Source organism: Simochromis diagramma, unplaced genomic scaffold (assembly GCF_900408965.1).
Source record: "Simochromis diagramma unplaced genomic scaffold, fSimDia1.1 OVJJ01000816.1, whole genome shotgun sequence".
NCBI classification, from domain to species: domain Eukaryota; kingdom Metazoa; phylum Chordata; class Actinopteri; order Cichliformes; family Cichlidae; genus Simochromis; species Simochromis diagramma.
This window is the reverse complement of record NW_024386908.1, coordinates 14,834,013-14,841,092: the sequence shown is the minus strand read 5'-3', so window position 1 is coordinate 14,841,092 and position 7,080 is coordinate 14,834,013.

The window sequence follows — 7,080 nt, the reverse complement described above, 5'->3', positions numbered from 1 at the left end:
AACAACTATAATCTCCACATTCCAATCATTTTTCTTAAAATGAACACTATTTTTTTTTTCTGTTGTAGTCTGGAGAGCTGTTGCTCAAGATCACCACTGAATGTTAACAAGGACTTCATACTTCATATTTTTTCCAGTCTGTCTATTATCCTTGAGTATCCTCTGAAAACACAACAAGTAAAAGATTTATCTTTTGGGCTCTTTCACATTCACACGTTTAGGGTAAAAGGTTCCACTGCTGGTCCAAATATTAATCCACGTCACAGTTATTCATGAGATGAATGTTTGTGTCAAGACACATCAACTGAAGGAGGAAGACTAATGAGAGAAGATTCCTTTGCTTTTATCCACGGGGTAAAACATCTATTTATAGTCACCTACATCAATATATTTCCCTCTATGCAGCCTCCGTCTAATGCTCCATAAAGCAAGCTTCACAAGCCTTCCTCTCTGATCAGAGATGGCTTTTGATATTTTAAATAAGGTATTAATTCAACAAAAGACGTGGGGTGTTTTCTTTTAAAAAATTAAACAAAAACCTTTAACCTTGACAGCACAGAAAAATCATCAACAGAGGAAGAGAAACAACATTCACTCAAATACGCTAAGTACGAGTTTATGTCCGTGATCCTTCAATTAAACACTTAACATCCTCCATACCCAGACAAGAGAGCACAGTCGAGTTTTAGCTGATGTTCCTGTGTGTGGGTGGGTTTATAGTCACTCCATGAAGATGATCTATTACTTCAGCGGAACTGAATTATTGAAAATTAGCTGCTGCTTTGTGTTGATGCCTTTCGTGCCTTCTTGTTTGTAATACTGTTATAGATAATTTGCCAGAACTCTTTCACACCATCAATTTAATACCTGAATTATATTATTTCCTACCACATGCATTACAGAGAGGATTACATGTCTGATCAGAGAGCCATGCATTTTTTAATGGAGGCACCGAAAGCTATAAAAATGCCTGTTAGGCTATAATGGGTGGTGGCATTACATAACTGTCTGCCTACTTACCCCTTTAACTGTAATTGTTCTTATAATAGAAGCACCCCCCTCTACCCTGCCATTAATGAGTTGACCTTTGACCTTTTGTATCCAATGCCCTGTGGAAAATTGCACCAGTATAAAGCAGAGCAGTGATTTCTTCAGCTGGGTGGGAAATTAGATAAATACCAGCGACTGTGATACCAGCCACATTTTATATAAAGCAACAGTGTCAACCTTCCCGACTCTCTAACAACCGGTTGTTACTTAACAAATATTAAATTTCATAATAACTTTGCAGTACTGTGTTGTACTGTATACGCTTTTTATTATAGATTGTTTTTACAGTCAGACATATGCCATACAAAACTTTTGTTGTCTCTCTTACAACCTGAAAATGTATTCGTTTTGATAACTATTCATGTGTTGGCACTGAACGCTGCTGTATTATTTTGGTTTTGTTTTGTTTTTTTGGATGAATTGTAATCATGAAGATAAAGTGAGGTCTGTTTCCTTGTTACGTCATGACAAATGAAGCTAACATAATAACATGAAGTTGATTCAAATGGATAAATTTACATTTTACAGCTTCTCACTGTACTGTAAAGTGAGGGATGCTGTCATTGGGCTAAAAATAAAAAATAAAATAAACCTAAATAAATCGGAAAGACAGCAAAAACTTTAGAAGTGGCCAAATTATCAATCAGGTAAAAAAAAAAAAAAAGAAGTAATCCACTGGCCAGCAATGCAACACCAAAAATGGAAGACCACACAAGACAACTAAAGTGCATGATGACAGAACTATGTTCATAGTTAATTAAAACCACTTAAACATCTGTTCAAGTCAAGAACGCTCTCTAGGACGTTGGCATATCCTCATCAAAGTTTTAGATTAAGAGATGCCTTCATGAAATGCAGAGGGTTTCTCAATGGACGAAATACAGCCTTCCTTGGAGTCCACTGGTCCTAGACTTCATACAGTCATTGACTGCAAAGGATTTTCATCAAAGCATTAAAAAATAGGCATCCATCCATTTTCTTCAGTCATGGAGTCAGAGGTGGGGTACACCTGGACACTTCATTAATCTCCCTCTTTGACTCTCGCAGGAGGCGGACGCATCTTTCCCCCCCTCCCTCCCTTATCTTCCCTGCTGCTGCTTCTATGTGTTTGTCTAGTCTCGTCTAACTCTAACCCTCAAAGAGTTTCTCAGTCTTGTTCTCTAAAACCTAAAGAATTATGGATTTGATCAACTGGTCCCGTAATGGAATTGACACCCTGCTAGGCTTGCGAGAGCCCGATTGTCCTGCGGAGACGTTTGCTGCCGGACACTCGATGGTCGATTGCGTCGTGTGTCTGGCGACACTCTCGATGGAGGACAATGAACGACATCTAACAATTTGGAACCATGATAAGAGAGTTCGGGCTGATTGGAGCTGGTTCGGACCTAGCTTATCGAAGAACAAGAAGCAGCTACAGCTGTTCAAAATCCCATAAGGCTGGCAAACATGATAGATGATTGGCAGGGCTGTGAGTACTTAGACTGTATTTTGAACGCAATATGGATAAGATCTTGGAGAAGAACAATGGGAATTGAGAGAACTGGTGACCAGTGATGGACATTAGACCAACTGGAAAATTGGATGCAGTTGGCCCCCCTGGCGCCAGCTGAAGGCCTGCCAAGGTTGAAGCTGACTGGAACATGATGTCAGAACTCTTTGTACCTCCTCCAGGCCACCTGGGTCCACTGGAGACTGTTGACTGACGCTTAACCGGGCGTGGTAACACTTTCTCTCAGCTGAACACGGGATACACACACACACACACACATGCACGAAGCACGTACACTGATACGCCCTCACTGTCACCCTCCCTACCCCGGATCCAACGCCTCCTCCCATGCTTACCTCCCATCCGATGTGGACACCGGATCAGCTGGAGGCGCAATCAAAGATTGCAGCGGTCTCAGATCAGCTGTACACACTGGAATACTCTCCCATGTTGCTTGTCTGTGTTTTATTGTGCTATGTTATGTTGATATCTGTGCATTCCTGTATTATGCTTTTGTGTTACACATTTCGATGTTTTTTTTCCCCTTGCTACCTAGCCTGACCTGTCTCCCCAATGTGATGTTTGTGTATTGTATGTTCGGTTGGCAAGGCAACTGCAACTGACAAATAAAGGCTATCTCATCTCATCTATTGCAGGGCTAACAGAGAATAATCAGTTTACAATGATCAATTAAGCTAGCATGCATGTTTCTGGACTGCAAGAGGAAGCTGGAGTACTTGGATAGAACCCACAGTGGTACAGATGTACACTCTGCATAGCCCCAGCCATCCAAAGGATTCAAACCTGGAACCTTCTTGCTGTGAAGTGACGATGCTAACCACTTCACCTCTATGCCACCCCAAAACAATCATATTTAAGTGTCACATGTCAGTTGCACTATCACAGTGATTGGAAATCACTGTGATAGTGCACACAAGCAAAATTACTAGAGGCTCACATACTTACAGACCTGACTGTCTGTTTTCTTGTTGTATTGCAAAAGAGGTGGGGGGCGGTTTTATGCAACATGGTTTTTCTCAGATGACTCATGGGTGGACAGGGAGAGACTAAATGTGACTTACCTGACAAAGTGAAATCGTAAAATTGGGCAGAACATTTTCACAGCAATTTGTTGCATTGTGTTCATTAAATGGAGATTTTATTGCCAGTTCTGAGGCTTTTTGTAAGCAGCCTCAGTACGTTTAACGAAGAGCCTCAGCACTGGCAATTATTCGCTCACAAGGGACCAATATTAGGAAAGGTATGCGTTGTGCTAGTTCAACAAGAAGCTTTCATCTATATTTTTCAAGGTCCATGCCGACTATATGAAACTGTGACGGATAATTCACCCCAAATAATGACTAATCCTCCAGGTGCACTGTTGGCGCTGGCCACAAGGCCTGTCCAATCTCCTCCTAAGTCTTCATAGTGCACTGGTGTTAAATACCCGGCACAAATAAGTATTCAGGAAATAGTGAAGCTTTAATTACATGCATCAGCACATGGAGCAATTAGGCATTGCTAACTAAAGCTACAACTCCACTCTAAATGTGGGTTTAGCATACAGAGAGTGGGAAGCTTTCATTGCCAAGGAAACTAATGCAACAACCCCCTTTTGTCTGATTCTGTCTAATATTATGGATCAAAAGGAAGTTGCGCTGCATGTCACGCTGCACGAGAGCTCAAAATGTCCCCTTCATGTTTTACCATCAAACGAAAGTAACATGAGGAAGAGGGACCCAGCTTTCTCACAGGCCTTTTTATATTTGCTTAAAGATGTTAAGGGCAAGAATCTTCTATCCCTCACTGGAGTGCTTATCTATTATTTCTTATTAGAGCAGTGATTCAAGACTTACGTCAGACACAAATAGCAGGTGTTTGGATACAGGGCCCCTATTCTCTCACCATTTGATTCACTGTTACTACTATTAGTGCTACTATTCATGCTGTTCAGCACTCTGAACAAGTCAGTCATTTTATCCTGTGTATTCATCACATTTTAAATGTAGACAGTGCTGTTTGCTTTTTACTCCTGGAAAATAAGAAGCTGCTTTTATTTTTGCCTTAACAGAAACACTGAAAAGCCACAGGTTTGCGTCAGCAAACATTGTGTGCCAGTTAGTACTGTGCGTATGACCTCTGTCCATTATGTATGAGAAGCACTTAGCAACGTGACTGTCATCATTCAAAGGCTTCAGAGATTTCCTTCTGCTTTATTTACTTCAGCAAGTTTAATTTGACCACTTGAGTGTTACCAGTCAATGCAGCAACAATATAGATGTAATTTCTATACTTGTTGGTCCTGTGTATAAAGACAGTGTGTGCTCTTGTATGTATGTGATGTAGTTGCGACCCAGTTTTGAAACGTTTCAAAAACTTGTTTAAAGCTCAGGTTGAAATCCCTACATTCTAGCAAACATATCAATAAACCCACAGTTCCCGCAGAACCTTTTCTTTCCAAAGATGAATTCTCAAAATACAGTCAGGCCAAAGAGAGCCTTCACTCTGCAGTCTTGTGAAAAACAAAAAGTGAAGAACAACACCCTGTTATGCAATAGCTTGTAGAAGAACTTTATTAAGTAATTCTTCTCTGTATGACTGTCAGGTTCTCAAATTGTTGTGAAGGAGTTTTGCCAACTCTTCTTTACAGTATTGTTTCAGTTTGCAGGAATTCATTTATGCACAGCTCTCTTAGGGTCCAGACCACAACATTTCAATCGGGCTGTGCTCTGGACTTTGACTGGGTCACTGCTACACCTTGATTCTTTTCTTTTTCAGACATTCTGTTGTATATTTGCTGCTGTGTCTTGTTGCATGGCCCAGATTCAGCTAAGCTTTAGCTGCTGGACAGAGGACTCGACATCTGACTGGAGTTCGTGGTCTGCTCCATGACTGCGAGGTGCCTGGCTCCTGTGGTTGCAGAACAATCAAACCCAGAGCAAGCCCAAATCATTACCCCTCCACTACTGTGCCTGGCAGTTAATAGAGTTAAAAGAGTTGGTGCTGATATGCTCCATTTTTTTTTTGCCACATAAGGTACTGTGCTTTGTTTAATTTACAGATATCACCATTTTTGTCTTGTGTATCCAAAGGATATTGCTCCAGAGGTCTGGTGGTTTGTTCAGATGCAGCTTTGCAAACCTAAGCCATGCTAAGGTTAAACATAACGTTTAACATGCTAACTATGGACTATAGGGTCTGAAACGTAGCTCTTCGGATCTTTGCACTTTCTCTGAGCACTGCATGGCCTGACCTTAGTGTGAATTTGCTGGGATGTCCACTCTTGGGAAAATTGGGAGCTGTCTTGAATGTTTTCCACTTGTGAATAATCTTTTTCGCTGTAAAATGATGGAGCTGAAATTGTTTGGAAATTATAACCCTTCATGGACTGATGGCCATTAACAGCTGCTTCGCTAAGATCCTCACTGAGGTCTTTCATCCTTAGAATTGTATTAACACACACCTGAATGCTCCAGACCATCAAATAACTAGAATTGCTGCTTTTATAGAAGGCTGTACTTCAGTTTTCCACATGACCTTAAAAAGTCCTCTTAAAACTTTATTTTCTCACACACACAAAAAAAACTATGATTATAAAAAAAGAAATCTACCTGATTTCACTTTGGTCACTATCCCCTTCAAGGTTGTTTCCTTGTGCATCTCTCCAGTACTTTTGCTATATATGCATGCCTCTCTGTAACACGTTCTGGTTACAGAAGGGAGCACAGTGCACATCGGGATTTTCCAAATTTAAATCAAGTATGGTTTTTATGAATGCCCCCTTTTACTTTAGACACCTTTATATACTTTGATTTCTTTAGCCACTAGAAGACTAATATAATTCCTGCCCAGACAGAGTGAGACATACTGTTATTTACTGATATTTTTTTATTTATGTGTTTAAAATACATATGAAACAGATACAATAAATTATATCCCAAATATTTACTTTAAATTGTTACAAAAGTTATCACAAACTGTACACATCATGACAGTAGTCGAAGTTGTTCTCGGTCCATATATACTCAAACAATTACAGCTCAAAGCTCTAAGGTCCTAAACATGGAATAACTCGGTAAGGTAGAATTGGCTTCACTGGGCCTCCAGTTTGACTAATTGTTCACAACTATTACAGAACGTGTCGAAATTGCACTCGTTTACAGGTCGGAGCGCTTCAAAGTATCACCAAACAATAGAAATACATTGTGAAGTCTCTATTTCCATAAGTTTACGACAGCTTTTTAGAATTCACTTTTCAATATATACAAACAAAAGTGCCATTGACAAGTATGGATATATACAACTGTAAACACAAACTTTTTAATCTGAAATACTCTGACATATTCGCATTTCCCCCGATAAGTGCTTAATTTTTTTTGTAGTGGTGAGAGGCATGCTACAAGTAAAAATATTCTTCTTTTTTTTTTTTAACACCGAGGACAGAGCAAGGGGAAAAGAGCATCATTAACTGCATTTGCAAGTAAGATAACAGTACATAGCCTTTTTCTATTTGCTATGTTGGGTTCTTATTAGTTATTACT